The sequence below is a fragment of the Scardinius erythrophthalmus genome, assembly GCF_964197995.2.
Source record: "Scardinius erythrophthalmus genome assembly, chromosome: 8".
NCBI classification, from domain to species: domain Eukaryota; kingdom Metazoa; phylum Chordata; class Actinopteri; order Cypriniformes; family Leuciscidae; genus Scardinius; species Scardinius erythrophthalmus.
In genome coordinates, this window is record NC_138228.1 from 34,944,532 (window position 1) to 34,970,363 (window position 25,832).

At 39.0% G+C, this 25,832-nt stretch overlaps 1 protein-coding gene across 1 annotated transcript in view; it reads right to left on the reverse strand.

The window, feature by feature from the left end:
* Positions 1-8,802: 8,802 nt before the first annotated feature.
* mafa (MAF bZIP transcription factor a) overlaps positions 8,803-25,832 on the reverse strand; it is a 178,231-nt gene continuing 161,201 nt past the window's right edge. The window contains exon 3 of the mRNA XM_081373215.1: positions 8,803-10,332. The gene's annotated coding sequence lies outside the window, so the exon portion shown is untranslated. The remainder of the gene's footprint in view (positions 10,333-25,832) is intronic.

Here is a 25,832-nt window from a genome sequence, read left to right on the forward strand (position 1 = left end):
ACGACCTCATAATTCGTTTCCTAAGGGGTGCTAGGAGGATGAATCCTCCTCGGCCACCTTCGGTTCCGGTTTGGGACCTTTCTACGGTCCTCGAGGCCATGAAGGGCGAACCGTTTGAACCTCTGCACACGGTAGGGCTAAAATACCTATCATTTAAAACCGCTTTTCTGTTGGCGCTAGCCTCAGTAAAACGGGTGGGCGACCTGCACGCGCTTTCAGTAAGCGCTACGTGCTTGGAATTTGGCCCTAATGACTCTAAGGTCATCCTCAAACCAAGACACGGTTACGTCCTTAAAGTGCTTACGACTCCTTTCAGAGCGCAAGTTATCTCCCTCTTGGCCCTCCCTATGTCTGATAGTGAGGCAGGGGTTAACCTTCTCTGCCCGGTGAGGGCATTAAGGATTTATGTGGAGCGCTCCGCCGCTTTCAGGCAATCGGAGCAGCTTTTCATTTCGTTCGGTGGCCGCATTAAAGGGCTAGCCATCTCGAAACAGACCCTGTCCAGATGGATAGTGGACGCTATCGCGTCAGCTTATGCATCCAAGGGTTTAAACTGCCCTTTGGGGGTGAGGGCCCACTCGACTAGAGGCATGGCCTCGTCGTGGGCATGGTCAAGTGGGGTTTCTATCCATGACATTTGTATGGCAGCAGGCTGGGCCTCGCTGTCTACATTTGTTAGGTTTTATAACCTAGAAGTATCCGCATTACAGGCCAGACTGCTCTCAGTCTGATAATGCTATATTGACATTGTCTACTCAACGCGGTTTGACTAGACTGTTGATATACTGCAAGTCCTGTGACCTATGCAGTTTAAGGGTGGTCATACTGCCTTATCTGTATGTATACACACTAATGCACCTATCTCATAACACCGAGTCGTCCCGCCCTGTTATGCCGCTGTGATTGCTTCACTTTACATGAGCCCCGGGCACTGCCCTTGGGACATAAGTGTTTGATTTTCAGCACGCACAGCATTTTACATAGGGTTCCCGTAGCGTAAGCTAAACTTACGCAACACGAGAGTACTCTCGTAAGAGAACGACACTCGGTTACTAACGTAACCTCGGTTCTCTCTAGAGAGGGAACGAGTGTTGCGTAGCCTGCCGTGCTTGTGCTGCACTTTGGTTTTCGCTTCTAGTCGACTGAAATCACTTGTGCAACCTGTGCAGTGGGGTTTTATAGGCGAAGCCACACCCTGTTCTGGCGGGCTATGACGACAGCGCGGGAAGGCTTCCCATTGGCGCTGGAGTCATGCCAAGACGCACTGATAGGTTGCAGCAGTTGCCGCAGAGCAGCCAATAGGCGCGCGAGCTGTCTCGCCTATGTCTGCCTGCTGCAGCAAATGCGTTTTACATTCTAAAAATTAAAAGGATAATTTTTGCTTCAGTATTCTCGAGAAAAGGAGTTTTCCCGTAGCGTAAGCTAAACTTACGCAACACGAGAGTACTCTTGTAAGAGAACCGAGGTTACGTTAGTAACCGAGTGTCGTTTTACATTGAGCATGTCAGTGTTCAACTGGTTCTTATAAATGTCTATTCATGTGATGGTTTGTGTGTGTCATTTGAAAAGAAAATACCATTTTGAGAAGAAATAACATTGTTTTGAATGTAAAGTTTCATTTTGCAGGAGAATTGAGGGGTTTTGCCCATTGTGTGTGTGTTTTTGGATTTGTGTGTAGAGTTCTGAGAATATGAGGCATGCTTTCAGAAAATGTGTGTAAACAATCGAGAAAAACTGTAACCATATATGCTGTTTATATTGCTTGTAATTTGGATGAAGTAAACATCTGTTTTTTTTTTTCAAGTATTTTAACATAAATTGTTTATGTTGAATTAAAAACCCAAAAATGCAGCGGGTCCACCAGACCCACGAACACTGACTGAATAACAAAAATATGAACACCACACAAGGGTTAAACAATTAGTGTTTGCACACGTGAGGAGTGTGTCTGTGTGACCTGGTGAATAAGTGTAGCATTTTGATTGGTTGTGTTTGGAAAAGGAAAGCAAGTCACTTCCTGATAGATCTTTGTGTTTTAGGTAGAGAATTGTGTGTAGTGTTTTGAAAAAAAGTGTTTTATGCAATTGAAAACTGAGTCAAAGGCTGAGAAATAGCTTATGGTTTTAAAGATTTGGCATGTAGTTTTGCACTTTGAGTGAGAGGTTTAAAAAATCGTGTGACATGAAAAGATTTTGTGTGTAAGCAGTTGATAAAAGCTGTAAGATGGATCTGTTGGGACAAATTATCGTATTCTTATTTCTCATGAAAAACATATGGGTTTGGAGCTTATACATATACAACAATCAGCATGTACATTGCTCACCATAATCATTATCACAATATTATTGACAGCACTAAATTAAAAAGGGAAGTCTTAGCATTTTAATGATATACAAGTATAATATTTCTACAAACCATTGCCAATAAATGACCATTGAAAATGCTAATAATATTCCTGCTATATACTCCAAAGACCGCAGACATTTTTTGCAAGAATATTTGTAATAATATGTACGAATATTTTTTATATTTATTTAAACATATAGTAAATAAAAAAAAAGACATGGGTTCAGAAAAAAAAAAAAAAAGTAATTTGTATGAATTTCAGCCAGTGGCACTATATATTTCAATATCCTCTGTATATTATATATATATATATATATATATATATATATATATATATATATATATATATATATATATATATATTTATTTTAAAAAAAAATTATTGCTATATAGTAACTTTTTCACTGGATTGACTATAGCTATAGTATTTTGTCACGCCATACTAATGGGCATCTCATAATATTTATTGTTTCAGTTTTGTAATAAAATTGACACAGTTTGAGAGCTCAGACTTTGTTTAATCATAAATAACTTAAACACAAAACAGTCCAAGGGTGTTTAGCTTGATATGAAATTTCTACTTAAACTGCTCATTGCAACTTCTGACTCAAAATGATAGGACATGTCATAAATGTTGATTGATATGTGTTTAGGACTGTACTGGCTCCTTGCAGACCTCCAACATTTCCATGACCAGCCAAAAAAAAAAAAACTGACTTGAGATTTGCTTAGTCTCAACCTCATTTTTACTCAATAGACAGAATGTTGATGAACCAGGTAATGACTCAGATGAAAGACTCATTTTGACACAGTTTGAGAGCTCAGACTTTGTTTAATCATAAATAACTTAAACACAAAACAGTCCAAGGGTGTTTAGCTTGATATGAAATTTCTACTTAAACTGCTCATTGCAACTTCTGACTCAAAATGATAGGACATGTCATAAATGTTGATTGATATGTGTTTAGGACTGTACTGGCTCCTTGCAGACCTCCAACATTTCCATGACCAGCCAAAAAAAAAAAAACTGACTTGAGATTTGCTTAGTCTCAACCTCATTTTTACTCAATAGACAGAATGTTGATGAACCAGGTAATGACTCAGATGAAAGACTCACCTAATCATTTAACAATACATTACATATAAATACATAAAAAAAAAAAAAGTTTCTGATATACCATACACCCCCCAATCCCCCCCCCCCCAAAACCCCAACCCCAACCCGTACATGCCATTTTAGAGATTTGAATCAATTATGAAAAAGTACCTGAACAGATTGCTAATGTATCGACATGCATAGTTGGGTCATATTCATTCAATTATTTACAGTTACCTGCATGAAAGAGAGCTTTTCTCTTTTTCCTGCTTTGTTTTGCTTTTTGTTTGGCTTTCATTCTTTGTCATGAAGTTCAAAGGACATACAGGACATGCATGTTAAAGAGAGTGAATGAAACCTTCAAACCAAAAGCCAAACACCTAAGAGCACTGATAGAGGACTCTGCCTCCCTCTCTGGATCACTTCAACTTGAACAACACCCGTACCATCTCCATCCATCATGGAAGACATACTGACAAGGGTGTTATTACTGTGATCTGTCATGACATCTGTCAGACCCTGAATTGTAAGGTATTGCTCTAACTAGTACAGTATTAGCATCTAAAGTATACGCAAGGTCAATATGGCTCTCTGTGTCCAAAAGTAGGAGAAATTAAGAAGTCATAGAGATACAGTAGACCACATGTCCCAGAGAATAACAAATAGTCTAGAAGAAGATTGCATTAGAGTGTAGCACATTTGGATATGGAAGACACTGATTAACAAACCCTCGAGATACTCCTGTAACATTAGTCATTGGCAAATTCCACAAGGGGTTTAAATATTGCAAAAAGTAAAGCCAAGGTTTTGCTTTTTTAATTGATAGGCTTTATGATGACCATGCAAATAATTCACCCAATCCTTTTTCCTTTACATTTCCCTATCTTTCCTCACCAGATGTACAGTAATGTATCAGTCTCCATGGGAGAATTTAAAGATGTATATTTGTCAAGGGGCATGTTTATGTGATATCCTATAAAATTTGTGGCAGGGGTCACTCCAGTCAAGCAGTGGAGGGATTTCTACATCCTACAGTCTAGGTGCTCCAAACCAATATGACACAATGGCTATTTCCCAGCTAACATTACCCTCAGGATATGACCTACACCCATCTATGCCTCATCAAAGCCAGGCTACAGGCCTTTGTGTAATATACACTTTTAACACTAACATTGGAATAATGGGGAAGCACTAATTAACCTTGGCTGAAAGAGCGAGCCCCTGTAGAGACAGCTTTACAACAGGAGCAATATTTTTTAATTGTGCCCAAGTGGCAGTACTTAAAAAATGAAAATTATAGTTTGACCTTGATTTGTATTTGAACCCCTTTGAATTTGAATAATTCCTATATTTTATTTTATTTATTTAATTTAATTTTATTGATAAAAAAGGAAGCCTAGCAAATGCCTAGTAACTTGTATTCAAAATGATTCACTGACCACTCAACTAGGCACTGAAGTGTGCTTCACACCTTTACCTGTGACCTTTGTTCATGATTCAGAAAGCTTAGGGTTCACATTTGGAGACCACATGCTTTTCTTCATGGTTAACCACACAGATAATGCACAAACATGCTAATTTCAAGGAAATAAACTGATCTGGTCAAAGTTATGATGAAAAAGGAATAGTAAACATTTTATTTTGTGTCTTTTCCTTTGTCATGAAGAAGTGTTGTGCTGAGTAGCTTTATAGCATAAGACATCCTCTTCTTTATGCCAAGGGAAATGGCTCATCTCTCAATGAACGGGCACTGGTGCACATCAACTAAATTAAGGTGTCAGACTGCTTACTGAAACGGCACAAGCTGAAATCCACCTGTCTCCAGACAATTTATTGCTCCCATCAGTTTACTTTACAGGATCTTGATATTTCTCAGATATTTCTTTTTGGGGGCAGGACAGGTAGAAAGGATGACCTAAATTAAAGTCTGAGAAATTAGTTGTTTTATAAAAAGTGTAACTTGCTCCTACAGAAAGCTCTGCAGATTTCAGTAAAATCAAAATACTTATTCACAAACAGGACAGCATGTTAGACATGTTTGGGTCTGGTACAAATTCGTCATCATGGGTCCATGCCCTCAGACTCGGATCAAAATTTCCTTATTCAGGAACCATGTTCACAAAGCTATTACATCACTGCCCCTCTCCTCATGCAAGTTTATTTATTATTGTTGTTGTAGTTATTGTTTATTTTGTTTAACAAATTACCATATTCAAATCCATTCAGCAGATTTTCCCTTAAAATGAAGGAATGAAGCACAAGTCGTCCATGACACTTGAGTGATGTGTGGAGATGACTGCTTGCATGGATGGAGGTTTTGGGTATGTTGATTTAGAGAGGAGATTGAGAAGGATCTGGCGCCACGGAGGGGTTGGAATTACAGAGTGGTCTGCAAGAGTAATCCATTTGACCTCCTGAACCCACACCTAAACCATGTCTGCTTCCAGGCAGCCCCTAATCTTTACAGTTCTAACTCAAACTAAAAGATATAAAGGCTTACCCCACAAATCCACTTCTCAGACGAACATGGCATGAACACGTACATGTCTCTGTGATTAGAGAGAATTTTGTACACGTCAGATCACATTCATGCAATCTGAAACTTATCTCTAACAATAATACAGATTATATCCGTTATTCATTTTATAGGTCACACTTACAATGTCATATTATACATATCCATAATACAAGACAATTTTGTTCAATATTGTGTGGTTAATTAATTAAATAAAAGTCTTAGCCCCAGCAGGACCAACAAAGCATTTCATGGGTAAACTAGCTAGCTGATTTCAAAATGGTCAAGTGATGATGGTGCAAATCTCCATAGCAATAAGACACAATAGTTATTTTCCACCTCTCATCAATTCAATAATTTAGGAGCCTGGGGGAGACTAATCCAAGCAATAGGACACAATGGCTAATTTTACCAATTTACATTCCTCTTAGTGAGTTGTACTGTATGTGGAGCCACAGTTTGCTGTTTCACCTGCTAAAAGTCTGCTCTGTAATACAGTAGCTAATCCCCATCTTCCTATAATAACACAATACATGCTATAACTGCTAATGACCTGTATGGCACAGCTTGTTATGATTAAAGCCTTAAAGGCTATTATGTAATTACACAAATATTTAACAAATGGACACATAAGGAGTGCAGAATTTTTAGCATTGTTAAATTGTTTTTCTTTTTAAAATTCAGAGGAAATCTGGAGGGCTTTCTGTAGACCACATATTCCAATAAAAAAAACACAACCATTTTTGTGCCCTAGGGTAGGTCAAACTTAGCTGTTTTTTGCATGTTCAAGGATAAAAAAGTAATAAAATAAAGTAAAATCTTGTTCTTACAATTTATTTTATCATCTTTTCTTACCATTGGCATAGCCCTTATTACCTTGACCCTTTTTTTCTAAATACCAAAAAAAAAAATTCTCAGCCAATACTTCTTTCCCCCACTCGCTCTAGCTTTCCTGGCTGGAGATTAATGAGCTGCTCTGTCCTGACAGCTTGCATGTCTGTGAAGGAGAGAGGAGTGGCCCAGCACTTGATTAAATGGAGGGGCTGTGCATGTTTGTGTATGAGTGTACAAAGGGTGATCTGGGCTTGTGCAGTGATAGAGAGAGCATGGAGAGTGGGGGAGGTAAATCTGAAATGGGACAGCACACCTAGAATTCCCTCCCTACCATCAGGATATCCATCATTTTAATCTGCTTCAGCTCGGGGTATAGAGTAATATTTCTTGACCTTTAATTACACTAACAGCCTATTGTTTGCACAGTGAACAATACCATTATGTAGTCTGTCTGTTTATGTAATGTTTAGCTACAGCTCGGCGCAGCACATTTTGACTGCACTCTTTGAGAAATCAATACTAAATAATAGTAATAAAAAAAGAATTTTTAAGTGAAGAGATTTTTTCTTCCTTTTAATTTTTGGAATGCTTGGTATTTTACCAGAAAGCCTGGTAAAATATATTATTCAATTAAAGAGCACTCCTTAAACATATTATTTATGATGCCATGGATCGAGCGGTCATTAAGCTAATGTAGATAAACATAAAACATAATAAAATAAAATTCATATAAAAATAAAAAAATAAATCTGTATAAATTTTGTAAAACTGCATATTCATACTGTTGATATGTTTGACTTGATGATATTTTTTGTTGAGCAAACAAGAGAGATGTGTGATATTTGATGAATTTTGTCATCATAGGAATATGGATTTTGAATCTTTTAAAGGTCAAAAATAGGGCAGTATTAATCTGCAATCTGTACATTTCTAAGGTACAGGTGTGGATCATAGATGTTGTTATGATTTAGATAAAGGTCAAAGCTGTGAATTAGAACACTTCCAGTCTGTTCATTTACTGCAACTGTTTGAGCACTCGCTCTCAAAGCGCACTAATTGTCACTAGTAAGTGACTCACTGAAATGTATAAATCCCTTATGACACCAGTAAAATAGATGGCTTTTGGCAAGCTGCCCCGCACCATTCTGTGTGCTGCTGTTTAATTGGACTGCCCCACTTCACATTTTCCTTATGTGCTGCTAGGAGCTACATAAACTGATTATTCATAAAATACATAAAATGACTTTTCGACTGCTAGTTGGTTTTATCTTAAGTCTTCTATGAAGAATGCATTCTTAACTTGGAAAAGAAAAACAGAGGTAACATATATATATATATATATATATATATATATATATATATATATATATATATATATATATATATACACTGCCACTGATTATAATTTTACAATTTTTTAAAACTTAAACTACTTCTTAATCTAAAATGTAGTTATTGCCCTTGACCAATCTTTCAGTACTCTTTTAGCTATGCATCAGCATGCAGATTACTATTGATAGTAGTTTTACATTTATGTACACAACCTAAACTCTTTGTTTCCACTCTCCCATCTCTTTAGTAAGCTGTGGTTCCAGCCAAAGCATTATCAGTTCAGTCGAAGTGTAAATTTGTGTGTTGTGTGGACACGTTAGTGCATTGGCTGAGTTGGTCTCTGAAAGATACACAGTTCACAAAAAGGTAAAAGGTGTTGGTGATGATGAAGATCCTCAGAAAGTTGTCTACGTGTTTGCGTGCATTTCATGCGTCTTCAAACACAGCATGTCTGCAGAACCAGCCGAGTTTTTGTTATGCTTGTGTATACTCCAATCTATCCCTTACAAAAGTGGGCTGCAGTGCTTAAACTCAGAAAGGCAAGGCTGTTCATCCATTCACCAGATTAGGCATCAGCCAACGTCGCAGAGATTAATGCATTCAGATTATTTTTGAAGGATTTTCCTTCCAAGAGGTTCAAAATCATCCACATCCTACTAATGCAGGTTAATTGGTCAGTTATAGAGTCATGGAGGGCCACACATAGTTCTCTAATTTTTCACATGCAGAGAGTTGAGAGACAAGAAAAAAAAAAAAAAAAAACACTTCAGAAGGGAAGGTGTCTGTATTGTACACCTATAATAAATTCAACTGAACCAGTCGAGATTGTATAAACTCTGTAACATGTTATATAAGTAACTGAATTGTTAAAGTAAATGGTGTCTGCATCTTTTCTTTTTTACATTTTTTTTGTCACACCCCAAAAATAATTTACTCACCCTCATGTTGCTCATTTTATTATTAGTAGTATTTTATGTGTTATGCTTGCCATGCAAATTTTAATGCCAGTGATACTAAATCTTGCATTATAACCAAGAGTGGCAATTTGAAATATGTGGATATACAAATGAGATTTGAGAGTTGAGAGGCAATTGTTTTTAGTCAACTTAAACTTTGTTTTGTTCCTTACACAAGACATTGAATGGCTTCGGAAGTCTTCGAATAGAGTGTATATGTTGTATAGACTAATATGTATTTAAGAATATACTTCAAAACATCTCAATGTGTGTTCTGCGGCAGAAAGAAAGAACATTTAGAACAACCTGAGGGTGAGTAAATGATGACAGAATTATAACTATTTTAACAAATTAATTTGTATTAATTTAGTAGATATGTGCTACAGATTTAGACACGTATTGCCAAATTCCTTGTGGTTTATACAGCTTGTAATAACATGATTTAGGTAGGACATATTTTAGTGATAATGGCCTGTCATCTATTGGTGTGTGTATAGCAAATCCTTACTCTCAAAAATAAAATTACTTAGTTTGAATGAGAGGAATCTTCATTCATTTGATCTATTTTGATGTATCTGTATAGATTTACAAGCTTTTACTGTTTAAATTAAAAAAAAAATGGTATCTACATAACTTGATTAGGTTTGATAAGGAAATTATTTGAAGGAGAAAAAAAACAAACTAATTTTTAATCCTTGCCAGATTTGTAACATTTTTTTAGTTATAATGCTTTCTTTTAACTTTTTATTTCTAAATTATTTGAAATGATGGCTTGAGACTAGCTGAACACACAATTACTCATGATAAAAAAAAAAAAAACCACATATATACATGGTTGCATAATTACAATGTTGGAAGAAAGTCACCCACAAAGATGCTGAGTGTGGCCATGAAGCGATGTCTGCTGAAGTACTAACAATAACATGCACTGATGTTTCACCTGAAAAGAAAAGAGTGTTTCCAGCAGCAGGATAACATCCTTTCCACAAGGTTAGCTGTCTTCTGATTTAAGTCTTGTTATCACTTTTCCATTTTTTCTTCCGTTTGATTTGTTTATTTGTAGAAAAAAGAAGCTGTAGGTGCAATCCGAGGAAAATTATCTATCAAAGGATTCGGTTCTTAAGAACAGTGCCAGGGGAAAAGGGGGAATTATGGATTCGATTCTCGTTGCATCGTCTTCAGAGAGTTTGAGGTCTTGTGCTTTGTGGAAGGCCTTGTGCTGGAAGTCATCACGTCAACTGCCACTGTGATATCTGCAGTGAGAGAAAGTAAGGAAAATAGAAAGGAGGTAGAAGAAAGAAAGAGACATAGATGAGTAATTGGTTGTGTGCATGTGGGACACAGGAGACACTCTCTGAAGCCAGTGATGTAAAGTGAGTCATGGCTGTTTGGGAGGTTGTTTGTCCAGAAGAAACCAAAAAGTAGGGTGACCACCCTGCGAGTGTGAGTCGGCCATCATCCACACCTAGATTAGTAACGACAGCGGTCGCCGCTTGGGGTAACACCATTTTCAGATTCAATTAAATCCATGCCACTGGAGAATGCTCATCACCTCTAATGTCTACTACCTGAAGTTCTTCACAAACATCCCCAGGAAACTAAAAAAAACATTGAACCATTGTGAATGCCAAACCTACACATGCATTTTAATAGTATGGGAATATTGTTACAATATATTTTCTTCCACTTCTATTCTTTTTTTATTTTATTTTTATTTTTTTACTTTTTTTTATAAGCATTATTCCAAAAATGCAATGAACTTCTCACTTTGTCATTTTAGCAACTATTTTTACAATTAAGACATCAGTTTTAGTCAGTTGGGATGCTTTTTTTTTTGTTCTTAAATAAATAATACTGATAGACAGGGTTTAAAATTAAGACTAAGAATGAAATGCAAATGGCGTTTTTTGTTCATAAAAAAAAAAAGTTAATCACCAGGTACCCAGCTGTTTGATACTTTTAAGTTGAGCTGTTGAATGGAAGTGCCTTCGCTGATGCTTAAAGACATAAGTAAAAACAAACAAACAAACAAACCAGCAAGACATATTTACAGAATGTTTGTCAGTTCCCTTTTGAGTTAATCTATTGCTGTGTTTCAGCTGACGCTTTGGAGAACACCTTCCTGACTGCGTCTGAAGCACATGTAAAACTAGCCCAAACTTGATTGGTGCTGCGACACCTCGTGACCTGTGCTGGCGTAAGGCGGAAGCTATAAAGTGAAGCTGGCAACACAACGGCATCAGGTTTCTGTCTTCAGCAAGCGCTTTGTTACTGTCTGTCTTATTTGTTGTTGTCTGTCCTTGTTGAAAAATATAAAAAAGAAATGGCGAATAACCAGCAGTTTAGATTGAGTGTGCATCCTTGCCCTCGTTACATCACAGGTGGGGACACACAAGATCACACACATGACCAGCATCGGCCAATAGGGAGCCTACGAGGTGACGTACAACAAAGAAGTGCTGCGCTGTTACACTACGTGAATTCACTCAGGCCCACACAGAAGAAAATTAGTTGAAGTCGTTATTTTTGTTTGTTTTTTGCGCACAAAATGTATTCACGTTGCTTGATAAATGTATGGTTGAGCCACTGTAGTCACTTGGACTATTTTAACAATGTCTCTACTAACTTTTCTGGGCTGGCAAGTTTTGATCCCATAGAAGCCTATGGAGGAGTGATCCAGCTCTCAGATTTAATCAAAAATATGTTAATTTGTGTTCCGAAGATGAACGAAAGTCTCACGGGGTTGGAACAACATGAGGGTGAGTAATTACTGACAGAATTTTCATTTTTGGGTGAACTTACCCTTTAACTCGCTAGAGTGTGGAACTGAGAAAAATGACTTTAAAGATTTGTAGTTGGCCCGCCAAATTAATTATAGGTAGGACACTGGAAATCTGGCAATTAGATGTTTTAGTAATGAAAATTATCTACATAAAAAAAATCTCGACCTCAAACTTGACTTTTGACCACTATTTTAAAGTTACTGTACTCTGCCTTTGTATTGTTAGCAAAAAGTGAGAACTCATGCCCAGGCAAAAGGCAGTAACTTCCACATTATCAATATTTGGTTGCTGATCACCATTAACAAAATCATTATAGTAACACCTGTATAAAATCTAGTGATCATGGCATTTATTTTGTATGATTTACAATTACTTATAGCCATCTACTTATTGCTATCCTGTGCTTTGGTTGCATTCTGATGGCATTATTAATACATTAGACATGACAAAATACCTCCATAGCGTTAAAGAGTATCTTCAATTGGTACTGAGTGGCATAAGACTTGCTAAGCGCGTGTTCAAAATGATCACGATAAAACAGATCCTCGCACACATTTACTTATAGCCATCTACTTATTGCTATCCTGTGCTTTGGTTGCATTCTGATGGCATTATTAATACATTAGACATGACAAAATACCTCCATAGCATTAAAGAGTATCTTCAATTGGTACTGAGTGGCATAAGACTTGCTAAGCGCGTGTTCAAAATGATCACGATAAAACAGATCCTCGCACACATTTGTGGGGACTGGTTTATAGAGGTGGATCTGAAAGACGCATATACTTTCACGTCAAGTCAAGTCAAGTCATCTTCATTTATATAGCGCTTTTAACAATGTAGATTGTTTCAAAGCAGCTTTACAGAGATAAACGTATAATTTAAGGTAACAGAGATTGTTTTGGCTTTATAGCGGTTCTTTAATAAAGTTATTTTCCAGCTAAAGTTAGTTTTGATTGATTCGCTTCCGTCGCAACAATCATTTGTTATTAAATTTGGGGCCGCTAAGACGACACCATTCTCTCTACACAGACTTTAAACGCGAACCTGTGAGAAACGCAGATGGCGGTCACATGCGCATTAAGAATTGGTTCTATAGTTATGTGCGTTTGAATATATGTGTGCAGGTTTGGAATTCCCTTCAAACCAAGCCTAAACAAAGTACTGGCGTTTCCTTATAATTTTTGATACAGAATTTTATTTTATTTTATCAATTTGGGGTAGGTACGCGAATTGAGTTTCCCGACAACGCTTTATCTGTAGAGTGGTAAAGGGATCCTCCATAGGGAGAGACTAGTTGGCACTTCAGAACTGCGTTGGATCGGGTTCAGGCGAAGATCCTTCATCAGATCTGGATACGGCCTGGATCCGGCTGGCTGCGGGAAAACCTCGGGATAAACAAAGACACTAAAATTAGCGTAGATGCCATTCTTCTTATGATGTAACGAGTACATCAGGATTTATGGGAAGTGTTCCTGGTTCCGGCTGACCTAATCTATGCAGCCTAACATTGAATTATAGAAGTCTATAATGTATTATGTGAATGCTAGGTCAAAGATATGTGTCTTTAATCTAGCTTTGAACTGACAGAGTGTGTCTGCTTCCCGGACAATGGTAGGAAGACTGTTCCAGAGTTTTGGTGCTAAATAGGAGAAAGATCTACAGCCAGCAGCCGATTTTGATATTCTAGGTATTATCAACTGGCCGGAATTTTGAGATCGCAATAGACGTGACGGACTATAATGCGTTAAGAGCTCGCTCAAGTACTGCGGAGCTAAACCATTTAGTGCTTTGTAAGTAATCAGCAATATTTTAAAATTGATGCAATGTTTAATAGGCAGCCAATGCAGTTTTGACAGAACCGGGCTAATATGGTCATACTTCCTGGTTCTGGTAAGAACTCGAGCTGCTGCGTTTTGAACTAGCTGTAGTTTGTTTATTAAGCGTGCAGGACAACCACCCAGTAGAGCATTACAATAATCTAGCCTTGAGGTCATGAACGCATGAACTAATTGTTCCGCATTTGTCAATGAGAGAATATGGTGTAATTTAGATATATTTTTAAGATGGAAAAATGCGGTTTTACAGATACTAGACACGTGACTTTCAAATGAAAGATTGGTATCAAAGAGCACACCCAGGTTCCTAACCGACGGCGAAGACTTAACAGAGCAGCCATCAAGTGTTAGACAGTATTCTAGGTTATTACGTGAGGAAGTTTTTTGTCCAATAATTAGAATCTCTGTTTTTTCAGAATTAAGTAGTAGGAAATTACGAGTCATCCAATTTTTTATATCAGCAATGTATTCCGTTAATTTTGTGAATTGGTAAGTTTCGTTAGGTTTTGAAGAAATATACAGCTGAGTATCGTCGGCATAACAGTGAAAGCTAATGCCATGCTTCCTAATGATATCTCCTAATGGTAGCATGTACAGAGTGAACAGCAGCGGTCCTAGTACTGAGCCTTGTGGTACGCCATACTGAACTTGTGATCGATGAGACATCTCTTCATTTACTGCTACAAACTGATAACGGTCAGATAAGTATGATTTAAACCATGCTAGTGCAATTCCACTAATGCCAACATAATTTTCGAGTCTATTTAAAAGAATGCTGTGGTCAATAGTGTCAAATGCAGCACTAAGATCGAGTAACACTAATAGAGAGACACAACCACGATCGGATGATAAGAGCAAATCATTTGTGACTCTAACGAGAGCAGTCTCGGTACTATGGTATGGTCTAAATCCTGACTGGAAATCTTCGCAGATATCATTTCTTTCAAGAAAGGAACACAGTTGTGAAGACACTGCTTTTTCTAATATCTTTGACAGAAAAGGTAGATTCGAGATCGGCCTGTAATTGACTAATTCTGTAGGATCAAGTTGTGTTTTTTTAACAAGCGGTTTAATCATAGCCAGCTTAAAGGTTTTTGGTACGTATCCTAGAGACAAAGATGAATTAATGATATTAAGAAGAGGATCTATGACCTCTGGAAGCATCTCTTTCAGTAGCTTAGTCGGTATAGGGTCTAACATACATGTTGTAGATTGATGATTTAACGAGTTTAGTAAATTCTTCCTCTTCTATAACAACGAACGAATCAAATTTTCCCTCATGGAGACTACAATGCACTGCCTGATGCGATACTGTAGTAGATGGTTGCATAGTTATAATTTTCTCCCTGATATTATCAATCTTATAAGTGAAGAAGTTCATAAAGTCATTACTGCTGTGTTGCTTGGAAACTTCTGGGCTTGAAGCTTTCTTTTTCGTTAGTTTAGCCACCGTTTCAAATAAATACCTAGGATTATGTTTATTTTCTTCTAATAGGTTTGAAAAATAAGCAGATCTAGCAGCTTTTAAGGCCTCTCTGTAAGCAATCGAGCTCTCTTTCCACAAAATGCGAAATACCTCTAGTTTTGTTTTCTTCCAGTTGCGCTCCATTTTTCTGGCTGCTCTCTTAACACTAGAAGTGCCAAAATTCCATAACTACTAGAACTGCCGCAAGCGGTCATTTTGACCGCTAGATTCAAAACTCTATATCTTTAATGATAAATACCCAATTGAGAGATTAATGCATTTATTGTATTAGGATGTCTTTTAAAAACAAAACAACACCAAACTGTACATTTAAACAAGTTTAATTATACATCTATCAATAATAATATCAGTAGATGTCCTGAACAAAATGACGGAGTAGCCTGTTTTCATGTTTACACTCGATCGCGTCCGCGCCCGCCGACACACAAACACACACACACGCACACACATACACACACACACACACACACACCATATTCCATTGCAATCTTGACATCGCAGCCCGTTCATTACAGCCATAATAAAACATAATAATAAAATAGCCTAGTCAACCTAACATATACAATTCCACTGCTCGATATAGTCAGTAGCCTAGGCTACAATTCGTGCCATTTTGCGCATGTGAAGGATGAATTTTTCCGTCGATTTTGGAACACGAGTGAAGTACAAAGCCTATAATAAAGAATAGTTTACCATCCAAATACATCGCATGTTGAAACATTTTAATTCTAATTAGAGAGTTACGTGAGCCCAACGGCGCTTACTTTCACTTTCGCTTGAAAGTAGCCTAACCGATTTCATTTTGGCTTGTTTATGGATTATTTATTTGTTATTGTTCTGTTCTGAATATCATTACATTTAAATGATTTGTTGTGGAATATGTTTTGTCTATTTTTTACCACTTTTTATTGTTGTGTATATTGGTATATGTATAATAATACCGCGAAATTCAGTGCGGTCAATATGACGGTTTATGGCCGAAATAGGTAAATATGTTCATTTGTTTTTTTTGCCTTATGTGTAATTTATATGAAAAGCATTTTAAATGAAAATACAGACACTTTTAGGAAAATTCAGGTACCAGCAGGATTTTATTTATTTTTTCAACAAAGTTATTGCAGATATAAAATTCAAAACGGTCAAAATGACCGCCATGGCAGTTCTAGTGTTAAGGGCCTGAGTGTGCTCATTGTACCATGGCGTTGGACTATTTTCTTTAATCTTCTTTAAGCGCAACGGAGCAACTGTGTCTAAAGTGCTGGAAAAGAGAGAGTTAAAAGTTTCTGTTGCAATATCGAGTTCTAAGCTATCTGGGATGCTGAGATGATGAAACTGATCAGGAAGATTATTGATAAAGCAATCTTTAGCGGCAGAAGTGATAGGTCTAACATATTTGAAACACGGAGTCGGCTTTGCAGCCTTGGCTAAATGAAGTTTACACGAGACTAGATAATGATCTGAGATGTCATCGCTCTGCTGCAGAATTTCAACGGCATCAACATCTATTCCATGTGATAATATTAGATCTAGAGTATGATTACGACAATGAGTAGGTCCTGACACGTGTTGTCTAACTCCAATAGAGTTTACAATGTCTTTAAATGCCAATCCCAATGCATCTTTTCCATTATCGATGTGTATATTAAAATCACCAACAATTAGTATTTTATCTGCAGTCAATATTAATTCTGATAGAAAGTCCGCAAATTCTTTGATAAAATCTTTATGGTGCCCTGGTGGCCTGTATACAGTAGCCAGCATAAATCTCAAGCGTGATTTATCGTTTATACTATATATTTTTACATTAAGTACTAACACTTCAAAATAATTATATATAAAACTTGATTTCTTAGTGGTTTTGAAAATATTACTATAAATTACAGCAACTCATCCCCCTTTGCGTTTCAGACGAGGCTCATGTTTATAACAGTAATCTTGCGGGGTGGACTCATTTAAAGTAATGTAATCGTTTGGTTTTAGCCAGGTTTCTGTCAAACACAGCACATCTAGGTTATTATCTGAAATCATATCATTAACAATGAGTGCTTTTGAAGTAAGCGATCGAATATTCAGCAACCCAAGCTTTAGCATTTGCTCATCTGTATTATAGCTGTTTTTTATTTGTTGAATATCAATTAAATTTTTAACCTTAGATGGGTTAAAACGTTTTTTTGGATTTCCAAATTCGGGGAACAGACACAGTCTCTATATGATGATAGCTAGGTGAAAGAGGCTCTATGTGATGGGATTTATCTGACCTGGGTGATAGCTAGCAGACGGTCGGTTAAGCCAGTCTGTCTGCTTCCTGACCTGAGCCCCAGATTGTCATGTTTGAGTTCTAAGACAATGTGCCATATTACTAGAGAGAAGAGCAGCACCATCCCAGGAGGGATGAATACCATCTCTTTTCAACAAGTCAGATAGCCCTCATCACAGGCGCTTCCCAAGATTCGTGTTCAAAGTTGTCGTGCTCTACGTACGTTCACGAAAAACACAGTACTTTCCCCTTTTAGACTCAGTGGGGAGCGCATTCTGGACTACCTAGACGACTAATGCATTTATTGCACAACCTTCTGTGTTATGCATCTTTTCAGTATGCAGTGGTTTCAGCTGTCTGCCCTATTATTTTGTTTTTGCACTTCGCTCGTCCCACGGATTTATTCCGGATGCTTTATAGGTATACCCAATGGTAACAGCTGGTCTGATGTTGTATGCACCAGTACACTTGTTGTGTCATTAAGTTGTATGCACCAATATACCCTTGTTGCTTCATTATTAACATTCCCTGTGATATATTAGTCCAGCGTTGGCATGACCGTGTTTCAGCACCGCTGAAGTTTTGGCACTAGCTAGATGCATGAGTGTTTCAACCAGGTCCGGTACCCGAACTGGGTGAGGCAGGGCTTTAGTTCTTTGTTGTATTCATCTGCTATGGCATGTGTAACATTTTTCTGTCAACTCTGCATATATCCTTCGCAATCAATACCGCACGTTTGTCAATGGAGCTGGTTCAGACCATACTAAATGTTCTGACCGCGTTTGTGCAGGACAAAGCTCTGAGGACATCAGAAGTTACAGGGACTGATGGCAGCTGTACAAAGTACACAGGCTACACCGTAATTAAAATTTTAATGGACAGTAAAACAAAGGCAGATAACCATACAACCTGATAGGTAGCATTATTTGATAGAACACCGGCACAGTAACTACTTGACGCGCGACTAAACAAAGGCAGAGTACTGTAACTCAATTTGAGCGTTCCAAAACAAAGCCAAAGAGCGGTAACTGGTGTTAACATGTTCTGCCTTGGTTTCTCCTGGGCTTTTTGGAAGTTACTGTTAAGACAACCCATTTTTTTCTTGAAAAAACAACGGAATTGACTTGATACTTATAATGTATGGATTCAGCTCTGGCTCCTCCGAGACCTCAGGGCATCCGTATACTCAATTACATAGATGACTGGCTAATATTAGCCCAATCTCAAGAAATGACGGCCGACGTCGAGATGTCGTGCTCGACCACACCAAATGCTTGGGGTTGAGACTCAACAGCAAGAAGAGTATGCTTTCTCCAGTACAGAGAACAACTTTTGCTATCTCGCTAGAGAGGCCAATCTACTCTTGATACTATCTACGATACTATCATAGGCTATAGTATCTAGCGAACGTGTTAGGTGTCGCCCAGCCCGCAGCTCCACAGATATCTGTTAGCGAGGAGCCACGTGCCAGCACCCAGGAGGATGCAATGCCTCTCATGGAGTGAGCATTCAACCTCAGCGGGCAGGGCATGTCTTGAGCTTGGTAAGCCAAGGCGATGGCATCCACTATCCAGTGGGCCATCTTCTGCTTGGAGACAACCTTTCCCTTCTGCTGGCCTCCGTATCAGATAAAGAGCTGGTCTGAGGTCCTGACGCTTTGAGTTCTGTCCACGTACATACAGAGCGTGAACGGGACAGAGCAAAGCCAGCGCTGGGTCTGCCTCCTCCAGGGGCAGCGCTTGCAGGTTCACTACCTGGTCTCTAAAGGGAGTGGTAGGAACCTTGGGCACATAGCCAGGCCGGGGTCTCAGTACGCTGGGGTCGCAGTATAACGGGGTTGTCACCCGGCCCGAACTCTAGGCACGATTCGTCGACCGAAAATGCTTGCAGGTCCCCCACCCTCTTGCTCGAGGACAGTGCAATCAGCAGCAAAGTCTTCAAAGAGAGAAGCTTTAAGTCTGCTGACTGCAAAGGCTCAAAGGGAGCATCCTAAAGTGCCCAAAGCACCAGGGAAAGGTCCCAAGAGGGTATGGAGGGGGGTCGAGGAGGGTTTAACCGTCTCACTCCCCTAAGGGACCTGATGACCAGGTCGTGCTTTTCCACTAATTTGCCATCTATGTGGTTGTCATATTCTGAAATAGCGGCAGCATGGACTTTGAGGGTGGGGGGAGACAGCCTTCGCTCCAACCCTTGCTGCAAGAAGGAAAGCACGGACCCTATTGAACATCTTCGGGGGTCCTCTCAGCAAGAAGAACACCACTCGTCTAACATTTACATTTACATTTAAGCATTTGGGAGACGCTTTTATCCAAAGCGACTTACATTGCAATTCAAGGTACACATTTACATTCTTATCAGTTCTTGCTTTCCCTGGGAATTGAACCCATGACCTTAGCATTACAAGCACCAACGCTCTACTGTTTGAGCTACAGGAAAGTAAGTCACCTAGAACCTCCGCGTCCCGTCCAGGGACCAGACATGGAGTTTCCAGAGGTCCGGATGCGGGTGCCATAGGGTGCCCCATCTCTGAGTCAGAAGATCCTTCCTCAGAGGAATGGTCCAGGGAGGGACTGTCACAAGGAGCATGAGTTCTGGGCCGGTCTGGGACATGGGGGAGTTAAGGAGCCGGAGCTTGTCGGTCTCCCTCATGTCGGTCAGACACAGCCAGAGATGGCGTTCCTGGACCACCAGTGTGGACATTGCACGACCCCCTGACCGAGTGGTGACCTTCGTCACACGAAGCGCGAGGTCTGTTGCGGCACGAAGTTCCCGGAGAACTTATGGGTATTGACCACCCTCATGCAGTTCCTTCCGTGCCTTGGCCTGATGGACCTGCAGCAACGCCATGGCGTGCACGGCAGAAGCGGCTTCCCCACAGGCCTTGTAAGCCTTGCCGGTTAGGTCGGACGAGTACTTACAGGCCCAGGAAGGAAGACACGGTTCTCCACGCCATGTGGAGTTAAGGCATAGCTGCATAGCAACGGCCCGCTCCACTGGCGGGATATGCTTGTATCCCTTTGCCTCCCCGCCATCAAGGGTGGTGAGGGAGGAGGAGCCACCGGAACGGTTTCTGGCAGTAAAAGGTGCCATCCACGTCTCTGTGAGCTCCTCGTGCACCTCCAGGAAGAAAGGCACTGAAGTGGGTTTCTGAGAACCAGCCTGCGCCACCCCGAGATACCAATCATCCATCGTTGAGGGCTCGGGACACGGTGGAGGCCCGGGAAAGCATGGCCATCATCTCCGGGTCCGTCTCGGGCACCGTTGACACACCCGAAGGAGGTAACGGCACAGAGTCGTCGTCCGCGGAGAAGTCTGACCCTCCCTCTGATACAGCGATCGACATCTGTTCATCGTGGAGAGCACCAAAGGAAATGACTGGTACACATCTCGAGGATGGTTCAGCGCGTTCCAATGGCGGCTGTGCTGGCTGCAGAGCGTGAGAGGGATGAGGGTTCCTAAGAGGTTGGTTCCCCGAAGGAAGTGCGCTCACCGTGATCCTCAGGTCTCCCAGGTCAGAGCCCGAAGCAACTCTATGAGGGGACATCGCCCCTTAGCAGCAACGAGAGTCTCGACAGCAGCTCCGAGATGATCATCTTCCCATCTTCCCACAATGGGTACATGACTCATCCACGAAGGCTGCCTCAGCGTGTTCGAGGCCCAGACACACGAGGCAGCGATCGTGACCATCCCGCAATCCCAGGTAACGACCGCATCCAGGAACACACGGATAGAACGCCATCTTTTTTTTTTTAAAGACGCGCTCTATCTGTGTAAGCTCTTATAGGGACTGCTCTCACTGGTGCTAAGGCACGCAGGGGAATGGTCTCCGCGAACACAGACAGGGATGTGCACCTGTCTGTGCGCTGTTTATCTCTCGCTGGTCTTTCCCTCTCAGGGAACCGTGGTTACGTAACCTGGGACGTTTTCTCAATTCATTCCTCTATTGGCTGATCCAGACTAAACTGAATGGCGCTTAATTGAACAAAATGTATACGATTTTGTTCAGATAGTCTATTTTACCTTTAGGCATTTAGAAAAATGTACTAAAACATGTATTTATGAAAACATGTATTTATGTATTTAACAGAGTGCTTGTTTTGAAGCATCATGGTCATTCTGAACAGGATTACAGTCTAAACAGTGTATGCTTTAAATTCAGTCATGTTGTATCCAAAAGGCAGGGCTGGGCATGATGAAGGCTACATGATGAAGGCTACAGCTGGATGATTCATGCTTCCCCACACTTTCCTGCATGTGGGTGGGCCATTAGGCAAAAACTATTATGTCTGCTTGGCATGTATGTACAGTAACTGCTACTTTAAGAAAACAAGCATTCAGCATACAAAAAAGTCTCGTACGAATCAATCAATGCAGGAGGGTATGAATACACACACACACACACACACACACACACACACACACACACACACACACACACACACACAAACAGTTTGTTAATATCCCCTGTCTCGTTTAAATAAATAAAATAATGATTTAAACTATGTTTTACATCTGATATACAAATTAGATTAGATTAAATATGCCATTCTCATTAATGGAGTTAAGCTCTTAAATTATATGAAATCATTATCAAGAAGTTAAAAAATATATATTCTATTAAATAGAAATATATTAGTAGATGCAATGCTTTTTAACACTTTTCCTGTGGCATGGTGTTTTAATGTTTTAACTACAGTGATAATTGCTTAGCGCATGATAATAGCAGAACTCATGGTCTGAGAAAATATTTTTGCGCAAATAATGATAAATGCACAATAAGGCCTATCTGTTTCCATAAAAAATATAAAGCAATTAAATATACTATTTTGGCCAGTGGGAAATATTGAGATTTTTTTTTCCTGACATTTATTTTATACTATTTCTTTTATTTATTCAAAAACAAGGCAAGGATAGGCTACTAAATGATTTTTAGCAATGTAATGTGATGGCACATCTGTATCTAATATTTCCCTAATGTCTTGTACCGTTAAACATGGTATCACGTGGATGGGAATATGCATGGAAATGATATGCAGATTACGTAATGCATAGTAAAACAAGGCGTTGTAAGCTCCATATATGGTTATTTTGGGGAGGAGATGGGGTGGAGAGGCATGTACGCACAATCTTCTGCTAACTGGTTTTTATATATACACTACTGGTCAAAAGTCACTACTGGTTTTAGATCAGTAAGATTTTTTTATGTTTTTAAATAAGTCTCTTCTGCTCGTATGGCATTTATTTGATCCAAAATACAGTAAAAACAGTAATATTGTGAAAAATGTTTACTATTTAAAATATATTTATAATTTTATATTTTAAAATGCAATTTATTACTGTGTTTTCAGCATCATTACTCCAGTCTTGTGTCACATGATCCTTCAGAAATCATTATAATATGCTGATTATTGTTATTAATGTTGAAAACAGTTGTGTACAGCACTATTAGAACATAAAACAATGTTTATTTTACTCTAATTTGTTTATTTTATTCTCAATCTTTAATTTATTGAATTTATTGTATCCTCATCTCACACATTGTAGGTCTGCACTCAAAAGTTTTCTATATAATGTATTTCTATACTAAGATGTATTGATACATCTTACCTTAGAAGAAATGTGGAAGCAAAAAGACTAAACATGAAAGCACATACTGTTAGGTCTAAGTTTAATCAGTCTTTATTTTTATTATATAATTAGCATCAAACAAACAATATAGGTTAGTTCTTGTTCACAGATAAGTGAATTATTGCACAGAAAAAGTATTGCACAACCACCAAATAAGTGGTGATATGCACAGTACATTTACATGTTGTGATCTGTATAGTCACAGCGTGTACAAATAACAAGGCTATATGAGACAGAGACCATTTTAATCGTATAAATACTGGGAACTATATTCTCACTAGGCGTAGGAGCACAGCTACTTGGGCGGAGTGATTAGCGCAGCACACAAGACGCCCTGTGGTGAGGAGCAGAGAGTTCGCTCAGAGTTGGAGTAATAGAGTCAGCAATTACTAGATAGTAAATTTATAGTTTACAATCATGGGTGTTCGCTGTATCTTGTCTTACAGCTTCCAAAGTTTGTAACTCCTCGTCTGTGTATTCTGGCTCAAAACTATATGGTTCTGGATCTTGGTTTGATACCCAGTAAAATTCCTCTGACAATTCCTCAAAGTCAGCCATGATCACGAGTCACGTTTGCTACTAGCTAGTTAGTCACGTTTGTTTTGTTTACGGAACCATCAACAGAGCCTCTCGTGTGCTGCGCTAATCACTCCGCCCAAGTAGCTACTCCGCCCAAGTAGCTGTGCTCCTACGCCTAGTGAGAATATAGTTCCCAGTATTTATATGATTAAAAATGGTCTCTGTCTCATATAGCCTTGTTATTTGTACACGCTGTGACTATACAGATCACAACATGTAAATAGGAAAATGTTTGCATTATTTTGTCACTTATTGGGATTAGTATGCTACCTTATCCATTTACATCCAGTCTTTGTGCTAAGCTAGGCTAGCGGTGGGTGCGTCAAATAACACTTACAGAACGCACAGAAATGAAAAAGGTATGTATGGACTTATCTAACTCTGGGGGATACTGTGAATAAGCTAAAGTCCCCAAAAGTCGGAGTGTTCCTTTAAATACTTTGTGGATATCTGCTCAAGTGTAGATGGTAACAATAATGTTTCAGTTTGGAGCGGCTTGATCGCTTCAGTAAATGTTCTCTGCATGCGCTGTGAGTTTGAGTCAGTCGCGCTGTGCATTAGGCTTCATGTTTTTACTCCAATCTCATTTTATAACGTCATAGCGAATGGAAACATTTGAAGTAACATATGATATTTTTCTCTAGTGTAGTGTTATTGATATGTTCCTTTTTAACGATTTATGGTGTTCAAACCTGGTGTTCATTATATATATATATATATATATATATATATATATATATATATATATATATATATATATATATATGTGTGTGTGTGTGTGTGTGTGTGTGTGTGTGTGTGTGTGTGTGTGTGTGTGTGTGTATTTTGTACATTTTAAATCGCAATTTTAACCAGAATTATCTAAAATGTATTCCCAAAATCGTGCAGCCCTATAGTTTCTCTTGATATCAGCATGTTTACAGGTGTTTCTTTTTTATTTTTTTTATACAGGGACCAGATGCCCCACTGATGAGTCCTGCTGACTTTAACATTCACATGAGTACATGAACATGGTAAATGAAAAATCAAACACCTTGGAAATGACAGGTATGTACTATGTTTCATGAATGGCACAAAGGTGTGTGACTGTTCAAGTCTCTGTCTTAGATCAGTGTGTACAATAATGTGCTTTTGTCTTTTGTTGTGTATCTTTGGATTATGTTACGTTGTAAATAAATCCAAACAAATCAAGAATCACCTTTGTGCAAGGTTGCTCAGAATGATAGGGCCTGATAGCACCTGATAGGGCGATTATGAGAGGGTCTTTGTCTTTCTCAAATGTGAAAGACATTAATATTCATGATGTGTTCACGCCTCCTCACATAAAGCTTTCTTACACAAAACATGTCTTACAAATTTAAAATTGCTATATTGTTTTATCTGAATGAGTTGTCAGGATGATTTTCACATAGTTTTGGAGCAAATATTATAGGCTACGTGATACAATTTTCAAAAGTCTTGTGAAGAAATAATCAGTATGGGTTTCATGACCTTATTTCAGTTACAATTTTTTTTTTTTCACAAACCACGCATAAACGTCATTATCTCAAAACTACAAACTTTTACATACATGCTGCTGATATATTATTGTAGCAGAGTTTGTGCTGAATACAGTGTAATAATCAGACTTTAGCCATGAAAATGTCACAAGTAACAGAAATAAGCACAAATGTCAGAGCATGTCAGAACACCTCCAGGGCCCAGAAAACACCTCAGACCCCAGAGGGTTAAGCCCAGACACGTGATGCAACTCTCGTGACCGTCAGAGGGGGGCAGAGCCCTACCACACCCAGAAATGCACGGATGGAATGGCATCTTGAAAAAGATGCAAACGCACCCGTGTTGCTCTTTTAGAAAATGGGACCCGTCACCAGTGCCGGAGCACACAGGGAATTGCCGCGGCAACACTTATTTCAGCGAACTGTAACAGTGAAGCAATCACTTTTCCGACCCCCACCAGCCGTCAACACACACACAACAAATATAAATTTGTTTGCTGTTAAAACAGCAGCTGAGAGCTCAAAGCTTGCGATCACCGCTGCACTGCGCTGTAGAAACCAACAGCACCGGAAGAGTCTTTATAGAAGAACACCAACACACTCGCTCTTCAGAGACATCAAAGACGATCGGCTCCGAAGCAAAAAGCAACTAGTGCGTGCATCCACTTCCATATTTATGCCGT